Here is a 20,313-nt window from a genome sequence, read left to right on the forward strand (position 1 = left end):
TGGTTTTGGTTTTAGCTGAGCTTTGTGTTATTTACTGCAACCGGGAAAGTATTTGGTTATTTAAGAATTTTTATCGACATGGGACTAGTCTGGCCACAGAGTCCATGCCCTGCCCCCACGGGCACACTTCCCAGGGCTGGGTGACCTGCTGTGGAACATCCTTCAGGTCAGCTATTATTTAGTTTGTGGTAGCTACTTGAGCAGGGCTCCTGCAGGTGCACTTCGGTCCTCTAAAGACTTGGGTCCCTGTGGGGACCTCCCTGTCCCTACTTCTTTCTAGTTGCTCCCTGGGAGTCTCCTTTCATTTATGTCTGAATTTAGCTAATGGGAAAGAGAGTGAAACTATCTATATTGGGTGTTGCCTTCCTTCATTCCTCTTCTCCTCCCAAATGCAGAGGAAGACAGATTAGAATCATAGATGCATCCTCACTGCAAGTATTGAGTCCCCAGATTTACTTTCATTTTAGAGAGGGTCTCCTCCCATAAAAACTGCACAAGTAAAGCATGTTTGTTGTAGAAAAACTAGAGGTGATAGACAAAAAGGAAAAAAATCCAAATACTTTTTTCCAATACAAAGAGCAGGGTTTCCAGTCACAGTCTTTTCAGCCTTTCTGAGACTCATTTTTGTTAACTTTCATCGAGTATTGTTCTTTCCCCTGCATCCAGATGGTGCAGCCAACATTTTTTTTTCCCAAACCAGTTTAAGGAAAGTGTTCGTTCTCCAAAATTAAAACCAAAAGGAACATGTATCCATAATAGAACAAAATAGTTCAATGGACAATGTAAAAATTCTCTTACAAGTAAGCTATGCCTTGATACTGCTCCTTAGGTCGGCTTCCTCTGACAGCCTCGGCCCTGCGGTCCTTGACCCCTCGGTCAGCGGGTTTGCAGGCAGCTTTCAGAGTTCCCTTAGATCCTCTAGCAGGGGTTCCTGGCCGTGCCTGACAAGTCTCCCCCAGCTCTCAGCCCTGTGAGAAGTTTCCTTGCATGTTCTCAACCGGATGTCTCTACAAACTCTTTTTCCCATCTTTTGGGCAAGTGTAGCAAACAGAAACCTCAATCCATAAATTCCAGAATGCAAGAAATTCAACACTCTTTGTCTATAAGTGAACTTGTTTTTTACTTCAGACCTCCATTTTATCTGATGGTAGGAGTTTAACCTGTCAGTGCTGGGATTTACACACACACACACCCCTCCTCTGGGTCACTGTCTGTTGGGTGCTGGTGTTCCCTGAATATGCCTGCTCCTCTCTGGCCTTTGGACAGTGCAGGTCACTGTGATGTCATCCCTGACCCAAGACTTCTTCAGTTCCAGCTTCCTCTCAGCTCAACTCTTTTTACTAATTTGAGGTGCCGAGGATGAGTCTTCTTTTCCCACACAATGCTGGGAAATGTGAAAACCTCCAAGGTCTGTCGGGGGCACTGCATTACATCTCTGCTCTTCTGGGGTGCAGGGGTGTCCAGGACCTGTTTCAGGCCTGTGTGTGGGCCAGCTACATCATTTGTGGACCTGATGCAAAATGAAAATGTAGAGTTGAGTAGGGGTTTGGGAAGTCCCCTCGCTTTCCCATGGGCCCACAGAACCAACCCTCAGCAGACAGACAGTCCCGAAGGGATGGCACCATTCACCATAGCACAGACTTGGGGGACTGGGGGAGGACAAGGGACCCTTCTGAGGCTTGTGGCACCTGCAGCTTGAGGAGGAAAGGCAGCGGCCTTGCCTCCCACCCCCGATGTGGAGAGGTGTGTAAACTGGAGTCTGACACCCTCTCCCTGTCTCTGCACCTGGGCCCAGGCCCACGCCAGGTGTGGATGGAGACCGCACAACACAGCTCAGGGAGGAAGAGGCCAAGTGGAGCCTGTGGCAGCAGAGAACTGGGGAACAAGTGCAGGGAACCCAACCCACGAGACGGCAGGGGGCAGGACTGCCCTGGAGCCGAGGCTCCAAGTCTCAGGGGTACACTCCGTCGTCCCAGCATACTCCACTCTACAAATCACAGATTCAAAGAGGAAATGACAAAGAATTTCAAGACAACCACCGCAGAGCATTAAACCTAAGTGCCAAGTCCTTCTGAGGGTGCCCTGTGCAACTGCAGGGGCTGCACGAAACCGGCTCGCCTGTGTACCTAGATACTGGAAAGCCAGGAAATAGACTTCTTGTTTCTGGTATTACATCATCCCTTGGCACAATGAGAAGAGAACAGTTCTAGCTATTGCCTGGGACAGAGTCGGGGGAGAAGTGTAGGTAGGGGATGTTCCTGGAGTAAGAGGAATTATCGGAAAGAAAAAAACCCTAAATTTGTATTTCAAAAAAGTTTTCCCACTATACAAGCATCAGGGGGTCCTAGCACTCATAGACCCCTGGCTGCAGTCCTGCATCTGATTCACAAGTGGGCTCACCTGGGGACTCCCTGGGCCCTCCCACTGTTGTCCAGGTTGTACCTCAAGCTGTAGCCCACGTCTCTACTGCAGGGTGGGGGTGGGGCTTAACTTCAAGGGCATAGTAGTGTTGATGTTTTATGTCACCTGGCTGATCTCTCTCAGGTTGTATCCTTAAATCTAAACTTGATCTTCAAAGTGTGGTACCCCCCAGACCTGTGGCATCAAAATTACTTGGGAACTTGATAGAAATGCAGATTCTCAGGCCCTGGCCCAGACATCCTGGAGCTGAAATCCTGGGCCTGGGGCTTGCAGTCTGTTCCAACAGTCTCCAGTGATTTAATGCACAATGAGGTTTGAGAACCACTGCTCTAAATATGTTACATGGGAGACATTTTTCAGGATTCTTGTGTAAGTTTTCATTGGCACTCTCATAAAAATATTGTAAATACTGGACCTAGAGCTCAGAGCTGACAGTTCAGAGAATTCTAGAAAGGTTCAGCAATTACAAAGTATGTCCTCTAGCCACTTTATGGTTACAATACTTGGAATTCTTGCATTAGAAATGCATTCCTTTGGGATCTTTTTACTCTTCTCTTTTAAAATGTTCTACTCAGTAGGTTCAAATAAAAGTATCAGTGACATCTGTCATATTCTGCTTACTATGGCCAGTAAGGGAGAAACATCATAGAGAGGGGAGTTAATTGAGCAAAGATAAGTATTGCTTGGGGCTGGCAATTCTAGAGCTTATGAAGTCACTAGAGTGAGAACATTTATTGGACGTGGGCCCTATAGCCTAATTTAAAAATAAAATAAAGGAGAAAGAATGAAAAAGTGAGTTGAATGGAGCACATGGTAGATAAAACCTTACTAAATATGCTGCCACTTACTACTTAAAATCTTAGTTAAGTTACTTAAACTCAGTTTCTGTAAAATGTGATACAAGATCTTCAAGGCATTATATCAATTAGGATTTGGTGGCAAGTGACAGAAAATCATACTCAAACTGGTTTAAACCGCTAAAGAAAAAGATAATCTATTGGCTTTTGTAATTAAAAGGTCTAGAGATAGTTCTGACTTCAGAACTGTTTGATGGGTGTTCAAAAGCAGCCACAAGAACCCAGTTGTTCTTCACTTTATAGTCTCTGCAGCTCAGTGTGTTGGCTTCGTTTTCAGACTATGTAGGTTGGCAAGATGGCAGCCCCAGGCCCAGCCAACACGTCTCCATGGTTTAAATCTGGATCTGAGGGCTTGTCTGGAGTCCAGACTCACCCCCAAAATGGGACTAACTGGCTCTGCTTTGCCTCCCCTGAGTTCTGTGCCTGTCCCCGGAGCAGTCACCAGCCACACAGGAGGAACTGGTGCTCCAGGTCATGTGACAAGCTGGGTCGTACCCTGTCCCTGCAATGGAGGGTGCTCTGGAGGTGCTGTCAATGCCACCAAAACCACAGGGACTGAACGAAGGGCAGGGCTGTTCCTTCACAAACACTGGAGGCTGTGACTGGAAATGGGGTAAATGGAGAGGGGCTGGCCAAGAAACCACACACATCCACCACAAGGGTCTCAGCGCCAACATGCTGCAATTCCGTGAGGGCCTCCCATGGCCCGCAGTGCTGGCACAGAAAGTCACATTCACCAGACTGCCCTCCAAACACAGTACGGTTGAGGCTTGGCGAAGAAGTGATCCTATTTCTACTAGTGTGACTAAACTCATAGCCTTCAACAGCCCTGCCTGGAAGGGCCGAACCTCCTGGCACACCAATCCAGCGTTTCGTTTCTCTATGAGGATGCATAAAAAACTTCCCTCACTCTTGCCTGCCTCTGCCTGTCTGCTCACTTCCATCTCCCAATTCACTTCCCTCTGTCTTCTGTGCTCATATCTCAGCATGCCTGTCTCTATCCCTTCATCTCTGATCATCTCTGTCTCCTGTCTGGTTTTCTCTGCTGTTTGTCTCTGTTTTTCTCTCTTCCCATTACTGACTGGCTGTCTCTCTTTCTCTGCTTAGCTCTTTTTGAGTTTCTGTCTCTGTTCTCTTTTCTTCCTGGGCTTTTCCCTGTCTCTGTTTCATTCCGTCTCAGTTTTATGCTGTCTCTTCTTCTGTATCTGTCAGTTTTACTACCTGCCTGTCGCTTCCTGTACTTGGCAATTTCCTTCTTTGTCTGCCTCCCTTTCTTATCTGCCTTTGCCTTTATTTTTCTTTTGTACTGAAATAGACAGTTCTCTCTGCTGTAAACAGGACACTAAAATGTTCACGAATAGTGCTCACTCAGTCCATATGTTTCTCAGAAAACAAATGGACAGTTTATAAGGATGGAGGAGAGACCTTGAAGGGAGGGAAGTTTGGAGAGAAAAAGGAAGCATGGATGGGACACCTGAGGCATGGCACTGTGAATAAGGGGCTATTCATGCCAAAAAACACACACAACCTGCATGCACACACACTCACACACATACGTACATATAAGTCACAAGCCACCATCAAGCAAGCACCGAGCTTCTCCATCACGATTACAGCTGGGTTTGGTTAAAGTTTTGTTTTTCTTAGTTTTTTTTTTAGTTTCATTTTTCTTAACCAAATAGCTGCTCCCTGGATTCCTAAGCAGTTCGGGTATCTGAAACTGATAGACCATCTCAGTGCCACAGCCTGCTGGTTTCCAACAGGGACAGTGAAAGGACTTTGCCATTGTACGCCTCTGTGAGTCCCCCCGCTGGAGCCAGCTCAGCCCTGTTTTCTTTATGGCGGTCACCCAGTCCAGCTTCTCAGTGGCTGAACACATCGCTGATGCCAAATCAGTAGGGCTGACATCAGGCCCTTCCTAACATGAAGCTGCAATTTCCAGTTCAAGAGGGGACATTGCTGGGTTTTGAAAAATAGAATGTGGCATTAAAAGGCAATAGCTAGCCAATGGCTTTGTGCCCAGATTTTATTTCTACATAAATATAAGAACTTGCTTCACACAGCATACTGAGGACCCTTCAGCATCCTTCTCACTTTCAGCAGAGTTAATCTCCATTTAATCATGCCTTCGTTTTCAAAAGTCAATGCATTGGCTTCTATACTAGCATATTCTTTAACTGCGACAATGTAAATGGCAAGATGAATATCAGGTCATGGAAGTTTTTTTTTTTTTTGCTTTCCAACTTTAATACTTAACTGTTCTATGATACTAAGCAGATAACCTCTGATTCCTAATTTCCGCATTAGGAAAACAAAGGGTACCAGGTGGCTAGCATGGTGCCCAGTACTTAGTAGGTGCGACATGTGTTCAGTCCTTTAAGATGGTGATGTTCAGCTTTTCTGCCCATTAGAATTTCTTAGGAAGTTTTAAAAACCCTAAAGCCTAGACTGTAGATCACCAATAACATAGAAATTTCTGGATCTGAAGCCTGATAGCAGTATTTAAAAAAATTCTTCCTATACATTTCAGTCCCAGATGATTCCAATGTGCCGCTGAGCCTGACAATCATCAATTTAAGAGGTGTACATTTGCTATGCGCTTATTTTGTGCTTAACAAGGGGTCAAAAGCACCTTTTTAAAAGTGTGTTCGAAGATGCAGAATTTAAATTTGGCCCACAGTCCTCACGAATTAATTTCCCCAATTTCTAAAAATCACCTATTCCTATGAGCTCATCTAAAATGAAGAATGACCCATAAAATATTCTATATTTGGTCAGAGGGTAGTACATGTTAAACATTCTGTTCAACAACATGTATTGAATATTTTCCCGGTACTGAGAACTGTGCTAAACCAAAAATCTCTATCTTCAAAAATTAACCCATAACTTCAAAAGCCATATCACAAGTAAAAAGCAATGCTTTGTAAAACAAAACAAAACAATAAAAACTTCCTTCCCTTGGAGGCTGATGCCTTTAAGCCCATACCCTGCCAAGTTAATTTTCTGCTGAATATCAGCTCTCCTGCTGCCTGTAATAAGGGGCTAAGAAGAGGAACAGTAGTTGGGAACAGGAAGTGTGCAATGATGTGGGAGGTTTACTGGAAATTCTGTGCTAAGAAAATAATTCAGTGGTCAACATTGCTAGCAAAAGTACATTGGGCTGACAAAAAAATGTCAAACAAACTTTGTACTTGGAGGGACACTGTTTTTAATCCAGAAAAATGTCCTCTGTGTGTACATTCATGAGTTTCTTCTTCATTTTGATGATACTCTTGACACACACTGGAAATGATATGTGTTTTCTGTTTTCCTTTGTTCTTTACTCTGCTTGGTTGTTCCCAGTCTGGAAAAGAGATATAACCTCAGAAAGGAGATGTGTGAAAGGTGATCCATCTTAAGAGCGTCCATCACAAGCGCCTCTTGAATCTGCCTTGCAAGGGATTGCTGCTCATGTACACCATATCCTGTCTGGTTCCTGTGCCTCCACCTTACTGTCACTCTCTGGATCCCCACTCTCACAGTCTGTGCTTAAGGGAAGATTACTCCAAAGCTTGTTTTCTGTTAGCAGAATCAATTTGTACCATTTTCAAAAGAATTGAAACTGACATGCAGCCTTGACAGACTGCCTAGTGGGAAAAGATTTGGAGCCAGGAGGCCATGGTTCAAGACCTAATTTTATTCTCTCTGTCTATATGATACCAAGCAAGCACATAATCTCTTTGAGCCTTCCTTTCCTCATTTATAAAGTGAGGGATACTAATATTACCTACACTGCAGAATTGTTGCAAAGATTTAGTCAGCTACCCTGTAGGCTTACATCATGCTGTACAACTATTTCACATGTACTATTTTGTAACACTCTAAACCTGTTTTAGTTTGACTTTCTTTTTAAGTTTGGAAACATTTCACCCTTAACGCGAAAACTTGTAAATGATGACTTGTAAATGAACCAACCAAACTTTTCCTGCAAACTTAAGGCTGCAAACCTCCAGTGCCCACCTTAGTGCAACCCTGTCCCTTCTGAATAGGTAATCCTGAATACTCTAAAAAGACAGTCAGAGATTTCAGAACATTTTACCTTGTTCTTTTCTCTTTTTTCAGTCTTGGCTTCCCAGGCAAATTTATTACAGAGATCTGGCTGGGCTTCACAGTGAAGTCTAGTGCATTGTAGGGGGTAACAAAGGCAGAAACAGTTCTTGTCTTTAAACAAAACTGAAGGAAGGGCAGAGAGCTGGCATTTGGCCACATGAGAGGCCTCCATATGCCCTCCCTCCCTGCCTACACACTGGGGAGCATTGTTCAGAGTTTGAGAGTCAAGACTGCAGCTTGCACTGACATGAGTGTCCACCACCAGCTAAGGGGAAAGCTGCCTTCCGCACAGCAGCCAAGTCGCAGACAGTGCATCCCACTGAAAAAAAAATAAAGCACAACACAACAACAGCAAGTGGTTTTCCGAATACTCTTTCATGGGGAGGAGTAGAAACTGCAGACAGTATTTCATCATCAGTTATTATAAAATGCTCATGTTGTTCTAAGGAGATAAAAGGTGAGACTCTCTCAGCCCTCCCACCACCACCTACCTTGACCCACCCATCCCCACCTCACCTGTGAAATGGCTCAAATTAGACTTGTATAAATTTCCCAAAGTACCCCTGAAATAGGGAGAGGGCAATGCTCTTCATTCTTATCGTCAATTAAGGAGTCAAGGTAAGACAGTGATATTTACTGAGCTCCTGGAACATGTCAAGGCATTTTCACAGGCAGTTTTTAATTTTCATTATGACACTTCATTATGACATTAGGCATTCTTACTCCTATTGATGTGGAAACTGAGGGTCAGAGGGATTAAGAAATTTATTCAGGATCTCATAGCAAATAATTGGTCAAAACAGCATTCTAACCATCTACTCATTCATTCCTTCCATTAGTTCATCTTCCAAACCATGCATGGAGAGAAATATAAGTGTAAACTATCACTGTAGTTCTTTAACTGGAAAAATGGGAAAAATATTGAGCTTATTTAAAAATCAATCTGTCAATCAATCCTGGTTGTTTCCTCCAAAAAGGAAATATAGAGTGGGAACAAGCCTTAAAAAATGAAGCACTGCTGGTATTTGAAAGTGACCACATTTTTTCCAATAGGTGTCAAAGGGTCAAATTCTAACATTCCATTGAAATCCCCGGGAAGGCTAGAGAATACCACCATTTCTCAAACCATGAGGCCTGTCAAGGAGGAAAAAGACCCCTTTCGTTAGAAACTGAACACAGTCATTCTTTGCTCACAAACATGTGGGGATCAGTTGTGACGTGTCTTAAGCAATTTATTGCCAGTACCTGAAGTTAGTAAATGATTACTCAAATGTGATGGAGTGTTCTTTATAATATATTTTCTCCTTTTGCTGTACATTTGAAAATTTACATCAACAAAAAGATTTTTTGTTTCTTTTTAACTTACCCATTTTGATTGAACTATAATTTATATACAGGAAAATGAAAGATAATATAGTTTGGTGAGTTTCAACAGTTGCATCTATCTATGTAAACCACACACATCACAACACAGAATACTGCCATAACCCCCCAAATATCCCTCTATCCCCATCCCAGACAACCCTCGCCTGCTCCTACTCCACAGACAACCACTGTTGTCTTTCACTCAGTATAATGGCATTGATGGTCATCCACATGTTGTGTGTATCAGAAGTTAGTTTTTTTAATTGCTGAGTAGTATTCCATTATATGGACATAGCTATTTTGTTTATTCATTCTACTGGTGGACATTTGAGTTGTTTCTAGTTTGTTGTTATTCTAGTTGTTGAGGCCACGGCTAGGAAAAGAGTAAGGACAAGGTAAAATTTTTGAAAATCTGATTTCCTTCCTGGAGCATTCTGCTTTATGAGTAAAGCTGCTCTGAACATTCATGTACAAGTCTTCCCTGTGTCCAGTGTTTTCATTCTCCTGGGTAAATACCTAGGAGTGTATTTGCTTAGTCATAGGATAGAGGCATGTTTAACTTTACAAGAAATTGCCAGACCAATTTTCAAAGTGCTTGAACAATTTTACATTCCCATGAGTAATATATGAAAGTTCTGTTGCCCTATATCCTTGCCAAAATTCAGTGCCATCTGTAGTGGTATCTTGTTGTGGCTTCATTTGTTTTCCTTGGTGACGAAAGATGTTGATTACTCTTTTCATGTGCTTATTCACATATCTTACCTTGTGGAATGATTGTTCCAGTCTTTTGCCCACTTTGTTTTTTGATTTAAATATCATATAATCTCAACACCCAGAGATAACCATCTTTAACGGTTTGGACTTTTGCCTATGCATTTACTTTTTTACACAGATATAGTCTTTACAAAATGGGTTTATATTATATAAACTGTCTGTAACCTGTATTTTTCATTTAGCAATTAGTCATGAACATCTTTCCTTATCAATAAATACACTTTGATGTCATCATTTTTTTGGTACACGAATGTTCATGGCAGCTTTATTCACAAAAGTCCAAATAGGAAACAGCCCAAATCACCTGGTAAGTGGATAAACAAAATGCATTGTATATCTGTACAGTGGAATACTATGCAGCAATGAAAAGGAATGAACTACAGATAAATACAATATACATTCTGAACAAAAGAAGCCAGACACAAAGTAAGGGTAAATACCAACTAGAGTGAAAATGCAAATATAGTGACCAAAAAAACTTGGGGCTGAAGAATAGAGTACCAAGAGACAAGATGAAACTTTTGATGGTGTGATAATATTCAATATATTGATTGTAAGTAGCTGTAGTTTCACTGGTACATGCAAGAGTCAGAACTCATCAAATTGTACATTTTAAGTGGATACCTATTGCAGGCAAGTTATAGCCCAATAGAATTGATTTCATCAAGAAAACAATGTGATAGAGCATATGCAGTAGAGGATACAAAGCTGGGCACTAGCAGAAGTGGGGTAGGCAGGCCAACATAATTAAATAGAAGAGAAGGGTTCAGTAAGAAGCCTGGAGGGATAGGAAATTGAGATAATAGAGTACATAACAGAGTTTAGGTAGCCGAAAAAAATAATTTTAAGTCAAATTAGGGCTCTTAATTAAGCCCCATTCAAGTGGTTTAGTCTGAAAAGGCAATTCATTGCCTCATAGCATACAAAAAAAGTTGAACAACTGGACTCAAAGACTCAAGTAAAGCCAGGACTAAATCTTCAGCTCTGTAACCTCTGATATCACCCTGGGTCAGGCTGGGAGGAGGCCTGGGATGCCTCATTATAACCTCACAAGGGTAGAGGTCAAGGCTTCCTACTTGGCCTTTGCTGGTGAGGATGGGATTGTGCTTGCAGTTTTTTCTGGAGTGTTTGGCTGAACTAGAGTAATTGTTGTATAACAGTTTTCTGTCTTCCTAGGCTGTCCCGTCTGGTCCTTTGGCTAGAGCCAGCAGGCTTTTCTAGGGGAGCGTGTGTATGCCCACCCATTGGCATTTCCAGGATGCTGGCCTCTCCAGCATCTAGTCGGGGACATACAAAGCAAAAAGAAAACTCAGGAACTCTCTACCTCGTTCCTCAGTTCCTGAAGTCCATCCTTGGTCTGTCCTCTCCCCACTTTTCAGAGGCTTTTTGTTTTTGCTTTGTATAGAATATCAGAGTTTTTAGTTGCACTTAGTAGAGGGAGTAAGGAAAAGTATGTCTGCTCCATATTTTGGGATGCAGAAGTCTTCTTGACTACTTTTTAAAAATTGGTTGTTCATCTTTTTATTATTGAGTCATAGGACTGAGTTCATATATTTCTGGATGCAAGTCTTTTGTCAGCTATGTGTGCTGTATTTTCCTATGTGTAGCTTGCTTATTCAATGTCTTAACAGTCTTTGGACAAACAGAGGTTTTAAATTTTGATAAGTCCATTTTATTATTTTTTTAATGATTAGTGCCTTGTGGATCCTGACAAATATTTACCTATCTCTAAGTTGTAAAAATAACCCCCTCTGTTTTTGTCTAGAAGCTTTATGATTTCAGTTTTTATGATTAAGAGCTACGATTCATCTCAGAAATTAATTTTTGTGTTTGGTTCACAGCTGATTTTTCTTTGCATAAACAGCCGATCATTTCAGCGCCATTTGATGACTATTTCCTTTCCCCATTTAGTTTCCTTGGTATGTTGGTAAAAAAAAGTCAATATATATAGGTTGCTCTTGTTCTGTATTCTAATTCAGTGATCTCTTCGTCAGTCTTTATGCCAACACCATATTGTCTTGATTACCATAACATTATAGCAATCTTTAAGTTAGATAGTGTATTTCCTCCAACTTTTTTCATTTTCTTTTTTCAGAATTGCTTTATCTCTTTTAGGCCCTTCAAATTTCTATAAAATTTTATAGTCCATTTGTCAATTTCTACAAAAAAGTCTTCTGGCAATCTGACTGGGTTTGTGTTAAATCCCCTTAGATCGATTTTTGGAGAATTGACATCTTAAGAAGACACAGGATGTCTTTCCATTTGTCTCCTTTGATTCTTTAAGCAATGTTTTACAGTTTTCAGAGTATATATCTTACATATATCTTATTAAGTATATATCTGAGTTTTTGGAGTTTTAATGTTATTCTAAATGGGATTATGTTAAACTTACTTTTTTTTTTTTCTTTTATAATAATTATTTTTTTATTGAAGGGTAGTTGACGCACAGTATTACATTACATTAGTTTCAAGTGTACAACACAGTGGTAGAACATTTATATACATAATTCGAGGTTCCAGCTATCACCCTACCAAGCTGTTACATTATCTTGACTATATTCCTTATGCTATACATTACATCCCGGTTACTTATTTATTTTACCATTGGAAGTCTGTCCTTTTTTTTTTTTTTTTTGTGAGGGCATCTCTCATATTTATTGATCAAATGGTTGTTAACGACAATAAAATTCTGTATAGGGGAGTCAATGCTCAATGCACAATCATTAATCCACCCCAAGCCTAATTTTCGTCAGTCTCCAATCTTCTGAGGCATAACAAACAAGTTCTTACATGGAGAACAAATTCTTACATAATGAATAAGTTACATAGTGAACAGTACAAGGGCAGTCATCACAGAAACTTTCGGTTTTGCTCATGCATTATGAACTCTAAACAGTCAGTTCAAATATGAATACTCATTTGGTTTTTATACTTGATTTATGTGTGGATACTACATTTCTCTCTTTATTATTATTATTTTTAATAAAATGCTGAAATGGTAGGTAGATACAAGATAAAGGTAGAAAACATAGTTTAGTGTTGTAAGAGAGCAAATGTAGATGATCAGGTGTGTGCCTGTAGACTATGTGTTAATCCAAGCTAGACAAGGGCAATAAAACATCCACGGATGCAGAAGATTTCTCTCAGAACAGGGGGGGTGAGGTTCTAAGCCTCACCTCTGTTGATCCCCAATTTCTCACCTGATGGCCCCCCTGCGACTGTGCCTGTCTTAGGTTGTTCCTCCCTTGAGGAATCTTACCCGTCTCTGGCTAACCAGTCATCTTCCGGGGCCATACAGGGAAATGTGAAGTTGGTAAGTGAGAGGGAAGCCTTATTGTTTGAAAAGGTTAGCTTTTTACATCTTTGCATATTTATGCCCTGTGGCTTCTATGCCCAGCATTTGTCTTGAGGTATCTTTACACTTGGAGGAGTTATGATACTCGGTAAATTTGATATGAGGCACGAATTCTATTTAAGGGTTGTAATTAGGAAGGAAGAAGAAAAGCTATAGAAGTAGCAGGCGGAAGAAAACATGGGAAGATTGATTATTTCTTTGACATATCTTCTTGTAGAGTAACTTCAGCCTATATAGGTTTTAAGCTACTACTTAAATTGCGCACACACATTAACATAATAGGAGTATAGTTACATAACCAAAGCATATCTGTAATTACCAGCCATCTCCAGTGAAACCAAGAAAACCAGTTAGGCACCTCAGGCATTTGTGAAAACTTATCTATGACATGGTGGATATTGTCCAACTGAACTTGAACAGTCTGAGAGAAATCAGACAAATTAAAACAACCCATTCCTGGGGACTGTTCACATGCCATATGTTCTTTTAACAGTAAATAGTCTGTAGTTGTAAGACTTTGGAGCGCTACAATTTGCACTTCTCCAAATTCTTGGTTGAGTTCCAACAGTATAGATCCAGTCAAATTTGTTGTTTTACTGTATGCACAAGCCAGTTTAGATATCTCCTTCCTCATTCCCATGGCAAGTCCAGGAACGGGTGGGATGAGTGCATCTACAGCTGTAGCAGTGCGTGGATCTTTGTTGGGGTTTTTTGATGATCATCTTCTGGCATGAGTCTTCCAGAGAGTGCTGATGTTGGAAGTTCTTTTTCATATCGTATCTTAGTTCATTTTTGGGGTAGCCCAATTAGGCTTTGATCCTCTGTATAAACACAAACAGACCCTTTGCCTACACTTTTATATGCTAAACTTACTTTTTCAAATGCTCATTTGCTAATATATAGAAATACAGTTGAGTTTTGTATATTGACCTTGCATCCTGTGTACTTCCTAAATTCACTTAATGGCTCTTGTAGCTTTTAAGTTGTTCCAGATTCTCTATGAACATGATTGTGTCATCTGCAAATAAGGACAGCTTTACTTCTTTTACAGTTTTATTCTTTTTATTTCTCATTCTTATTACGCTGTTGAAGACCTCTGGTAAAATCATCTAAGGCCTGTATTAGGCAAGTTAAGAGCAGACATACTTGCCATGATCTTGATCTTAGGGGGAAAGTGTTTTAATCTTTCACCATTAAGTATATTGCCAGCTATAGATTTTATAAATAGATATCCTTTATCAGGTTGGAGAAATTTCCTTTTATTCTGTGTTGGCTTAGTTTAATCATGAATGAGTATTGAATTTTGTCAGATGCTTTTCCTGCATCAGTGGAGAAGATCATATGATTTTTCTTCTTTGTTGTTTAATTGCATCAATTTGTATTCAAATCAACTAACATTGTATTTCTGGAATAAGTACCATTTGATCACGATGATTATTCTTTTTCTATGTTGTTGGGCCCAGTCTGATGAATTTTCTTCAGGACTTTTCTGTCTACGTTCAAGACAATATTGGTCAGTAGTTTTCCTTTTTTGTAATGTCTCTTTCTGGTTTTGATATCAGAGTAATTCTGGTCTCATAAAACAAGTTTGTAAGTGCTCCCTTCCTCTGTTTTCTGAAAACAGCTATATAAGATTAGTATTATTTCTCTCCTTTTGAGAAAATTCATCAGTAAAGTTTTTTTGTATGTATGTAATTTGGTTTCTTTCCCTTCTTTCAAGAATTATATAGTCCTCCCCACATGTTGTCCAGTGTCTGAAAACAGCTTTTTAAAAAAAAATTAATTTTACCTAGTTTTGTAGTTGTTTATAGTGGGAAGCCTGTCAGGTACCAGTTTATTTTACCATGACTAGGACAGAAGTATCTAGTAAGAAGTTCGCTTAAATTGAGTTTATTATTAGATTATTAGAGTGATTCTAAATTCAATAGATTCAGCATTATCCCATATTGAACCGACCTCAATAGATTATACTAATCTATTTCTACTGAATTGACTCTCCAAATTAATTATTAATATACTTAGTATAATTCAGTATTAGCAAAGCCTGGTAAAATGAACAAGAGACTTATATCCACCACTCGATTCAATAATTGCTAACATTACTTTCACTACTTCAGTTCTGATATGCTTTCTCGTGTGGAATAAAAAGTTATAAAATTATAGATGGGAATATATATATATTTTTGTATAACCATATGTTCCTGAAGTGTATTTTGCATTTCATCCATTATGCTTATTAACAGCAGATTAAAAGTTTGAAAACCATTGTTTACTTACATGTTTCAGGATGGTTATTGCTCAAAGGTGCAAACTTCTTCTAATAACAAAAATGTGCACATGATGTGAATATCTTAGCAGAAACGAGGTGTTTCCTAGCGGAGTGTACAAGATCTTTGCTCTTGCATCTGTATCTTCTGCGTGGCTTTGTCCTGCTGCTTCTGCGTGACATGCAGGATCCAGGTGAAGAGGGGAATTATTAGGCTCTATCTCTCTGCGTAAGGAAGCATGCTGCAAATCCAATACTTTGCTTATAAGGCCTGCTCTGGACCTACATCTACTTTATTAGACAAACAATCAAATTTCTCCAACTTCCTCTTTGGAATTAAGTAGGAATATAACAAATGACAAAGTAAAATTAAAAACCACTGAGCAGTTGTGGTTCTTGCCTTCACTTAGGTGGGTGAAATAGTTTACCTGAGGCTCACTTCAAGCACCTGACCCCACAACTTTGGACCACCCAGGATCTGAAGGCTGCATCCCACTCCTGGGATTGTCCAAAGGGAGAAGTCCTCAAAACTTGGTGTTACCATGGCTATCCCTGTGTGGGCTTTGAATAAGGAGTAGACTGGAAGCAAAACAAGACAACAAAAACCTGACAGTACAGATTGTTACACTGACACCATAATCAAAAGTAATGTTACATCCTTTGAAGGCTCTTCGGTGATATTACCATGCAGAGAATACATGAGGAGATGATAACTGATTAGCTCTGGGGAAAACTGTTTTTTTAAAAAACACATTATAATATAATGAAATAATTTTTTGTTGTTGATAGCACTTGTGAATTCTGGCATGGGTGAATTTAGCTATAATTACTCTAGGCCTTTTCCTACATACGCCCTATCAAAATTAACCATCAGAGCAATGGAAGGTCAAAACCTTCTTAATCTCTGCCAACAAATTCACAATCAAAAAGATTGATGGTTTATTTAATGCAACAAATTATAATCCTGTGGTGCTTCAAAATCACCAAGGAGCCTTCAAAGATTCAAATGCCCAGACCTTATCCTCAGATACTTGAGTTTGATTGATATGAATAGAGACTAGTCATCAATATTTTTTCATAGCTCTTAAAAGTGAGATAATTCACATACCATAAAATTCACTTTCTCGAAGTATATAATTCAGTGGTTTTTCACAAAAGACACATCTCATAAAGTACTGTTACTCACATATACAAAGAACTCTTAAAATGCTTTAATAATATGGAAACAACCTGATTAAATAATGGGCCAAAGATCTTAACAGACACCCCACCAAAGAAGATAAACAGATGGCAAATAAGCATATGAAGAGATACTCCATATAATAATATGTCATTAGGGAAATGCAAATTAAAACAACAGTGAAATATCACTGCACGTCTATGGGAATGGCCAGAATCTGGAACACTGACACCACCATACCCTGGTGAAGACGTAGAACAGGAACTGTCATTCACTGCAAGGGGGAATGCAAAAGGTACGGCCACTTTAGAAGAGAGTTTGGCAGTTTCTTAAAAAAACTAAATATATTCTTACCATATGGTCCAGCACTCAAGCTCCTTGGTACTGGCCCAAAGGAGTTGAAAATTTCGGTCCAATAAAAACCTGCACATGAATGGTTTTAAAAGCAGCTCACTTCATAACTGTCAAAACTTGGAAGCAACCAAAACATAGATGAATGGATTAATACATTGTGATACATACAGACGTTTCTTTTTAATGTTGGATGGAATATTAATCAGCATTAAAAAGAAATGAGGTATCAAGCTATGAGAAGACATGGGCAGCTTAAATGCATATTGCTAAGTAAAAGAAGCTGATATGAAAAAGCTAAATACTATGATTCCAATTATATGACATTCTGGAAAAGGCAAAACTCTGGAGATGGAAAAAGATCAGTGACTGCCAGGAGTTGGAAGGTGGAAGGACAAATGAATAGGCAAAACACAGAAGGATTTTTAGGGCAGTGAAAATACTCTGTATGATGCTATAAGGAAGGATACCTGTTACATATTTGTCCAAACCCATAGAATTTACAACATCAAGAGTGAACCCTAAACTATGAACTTTGGGTGGTTATGGTGTGCTAATCAATGTAGGTTCATCAATAATAACGAATGTATCTCTGGTGGGAGATGTTGAGAATGGGGGAGGCTGTGCAAGCATGGAGCAAAGGGTATATGGGAAATCTCTGTACCTTCCTCTTAACTTGGCTGTGAACCCAAACTTGTTCTAAAAAAAAATAAAGTCTTTAAAATAAAAAAAAATTTTTTTAAGCTTACTGAGAGAGTGATAATCTTAAATCTGGTCTGATTTTTTAAAATTCTTGAGGCTGAGTCCTCTGGTCTAAACTGTCTCTAATTTTTCTTTTGCATGTACCTCCACCACTTAAAAATGTGATCATGAATACACACACACACACACACACACACACACACACACACGTGAATATTTATTTTAAAATTATACATAGAGAATAGAAATTTTAAAAAGAGATGAATATATAAATTAAAATTCTAGTATCTTCCTGCTCCATCCATATGGACTCTGTTACACAGATCTTGGCATACTTATTTTTCCCTCCAACTTCCAGGAAAAATAAAGCAAGAAGTTATTTAAGGGTCCACCGGGAATGCAGCTTCTGGCCTCAAATCTTTCTCTTTGGTAAAGAACTTTAAAACTACTAAAGAGTAGGCCAGTATTTGCTTATGCACGTAATGTACGTTCTGTGGGTGTTAGGAGGACTTTAGGTTCCCTCCAGAGGCTTCCAGATTGGGGGATTTTGACCTCTCCTGTGAACTCTGAAAAGAAGATGAAAATGAGTCAGTATAGAGGCTTGAGCTTCTTTTATTTCTCCCTTTTTTCCCCACTGAAGGAATAGCACAGATTTTATGCAGCTTCCACGGTCTTTTCCTTTTGATAAAACACTGCAAGGATGAACCTCTATTATCTATAAAACAAGGTGTGTGTCATAAGATTCCTCACAGAAGTATCCATTTGACTTTTGATCTATTCTGTGCATTGTTGTTTCCATCACTTAAGTTTCCAGTGTAAACTGTATGGAAATTGCAGTCAACCTTGGAGAGGCGTTTACTTCATCCTTGAAATAACTGAACCAACAATGATTCTTTTGCTTTCGCTTCCTTGCTTTTTGAAATCAGGTTTTCTTCTGATTATAAAAGAAATACATGACATTATAAAATTTTTTGAAAAATACATAAAGCAAGACTACAAAATTAAAATTTCTTATATTCCTATTAACTAGAGAGAACACCAAGCTGTTTTTCCATAAAAGTAATGCTTTTCAAAATTAGGATCATATTGAGTTTCTCATTTTATCTCATCCTTATTAATTAGTACCTAATCACTATGACTATATTTTAATTTCATAAAATTTTAAAAACTTAATTCTTAAGGACTGCAAGCCATCTCACCAAGTGGACATATTATAATCTAACCATTCCTTTATGATGGGTATTTAGCCTATTTCTAACTTTTTTGTGTGTGCTTTAATTTTTCCCCAGCCTTCTTGAGCAATTACTGACAAATGTAATTGTATATATTTAAAGAGTACAATGTGATGATTTGATATGCATGCACATTTTAGAAAAATTGCCAAAAGCAAGATAATTAACACATCCATCACCTCACATAGTTAGCTTTTTTTTTGTACTGAGAATGCTTACGATCTACTTTCAGCAACCTTCAGGTGTATGATACTATATTGTGAAGTACAGTCACCATGCCATATATTAGATCCTCAAAATGTATTCTTTAACTGAAAGTTTGTATCGTTTGACCTATATCTCCCCAATTTCTAATTTTTAAATATCATTTTTGTAGTGGTGAGCATCTTCATATGTATGTGTTTTATTTCATCTCATAGGATTTGCTTAGGATAGATTCCAAGAAGATCAAATCTTCCTTAGTAAAGAATTTAAGCATTAATACTATTGATGCTATTATAAAATTGCTTTATAGAACACATCCACTAATTAAGCTCCTATTAATGATGTATGGAAGTGCTTATCACATAATCTAATTACAAGGACTGGGTATTATCTCTAAAACATTCCTGAGAAGAGTTCACTGGTAAGAGACATGAAAGAGTCTCAGTCGTTTGGGAAGTGTTCTGTACCTTGATTTGTGTAGTCTCGCTGTGTGTGCACGCATGTGCACAGGCTCATGCCCGTGTGCATGCACATGTGTCAAAATTCATTGATTATTTCACTGAACTTTTTCCAATACATTTATTTTAGAAAAGATATAGAGTTGCTCAAGTTTAGTTTCACTTTATTTTTCAATACCTAAATGTCATCAAGTTGCATATATTTTCTGAAATTTGTTTTTTTTCTCTCAACTTGACGACAGGGAGGACTAGCCCTATGAGTACTCATTAGCCCCCAGCTGTACTTCCTTCTTCCTTGTTTTATGGTGGACTCCGATAGGACCGCACTACGTATCAGCAGTCTCCCATTAACGGATATTTAGGTTGTTTTCTAATCACAAGCAATGTTGCAATAAGCGTCCGTCTGCTTGCTTCCTAGGAAGTGGTAGAATATCAGCTGAAATGTTCTGACTTCTCATTGAGTTCCTAACCTATTTTCAAGGTTTTGGATCATTTTCATTTTTTTTCCGTTATTAAACAGTAAACCATTTGGGGGGGAACCCACAGTTACCCTGTCAGACTGGAATTGGTTAACAAGCAGATTTTGCCTCTTTTCCTTATTGGGGAGGATGATTCCTGGAAACCTCATGTGAGCGAGCTGCTGCTGTTTGTTTTTGACCCTGTGCTGTTTGGCTGGGAACAGTCCTGAAGTTGTTCAGCTCCTGCACATCTGAATGCATGACTGTTTCTGAGTCGGGTTGGTTGGTGGTTTTTAAAACCTGGACACAGGCCTCTGTCTTTGGAGGATTCTGTTCGGTGTGCTTACATACTTCCATAAAAGGGCGCCTTATGTAAGGAACCATTCATTACACCTCTCAAATGGGCCATAAGCAAGAAGCAGTTTCACTCCAGCCCACTAGCTCTTACTATAAGGCATGGGTCTGAGCTGAAGTCAGTGACAGAAACATTAGTCCTACTCATAGTGCATGGCTTAAATTCTGCTCTCCCATCCAAACTGCCCTAAAACATCCCTCACTCTCTTCCTGTGGGTATCCTTCCTTTACTCCTCATTTTGTAATC

At 39.3% G+C, this 20,313-nt stretch overlaps 1 long non-coding RNA gene across 2 annotated transcripts in view; it reads right to left on the reverse strand.

Moving 5' to 3' along the window:
• Positions 1–17,431: 17,431 nt before the first annotated feature.
• LOC118927775 (uncharacterized) overlaps positions 17,432–20,313 on the reverse strand; it is a 29,654-nt gene continuing 26,772 nt past the window's right edge. Inside the window, exon 5 of one of the 2 annotated variants that reach the window (XR_005030958.2) lies at positions 17,432–17,926. This is a non-coding gene — a long non-coding RNA (uncharacterized LOC118927775). The remainder of the gene's footprint in view (positions 17,927–20,313) is intronic. The other variant, XR_008994430.1, reaches the window with a different exon arrangement.

This window comes from Manis pentadactyla, chromosome 16 (assembly GCF_030020395.1).
Source record: "Manis pentadactyla isolate mManPen7 chromosome 16, mManPen7.hap1, whole genome shotgun sequence".
NCBI classification, from domain to species: domain Eukaryota; kingdom Metazoa; phylum Chordata; class Mammalia; order Pholidota; family Manidae; genus Manis; species Manis pentadactyla.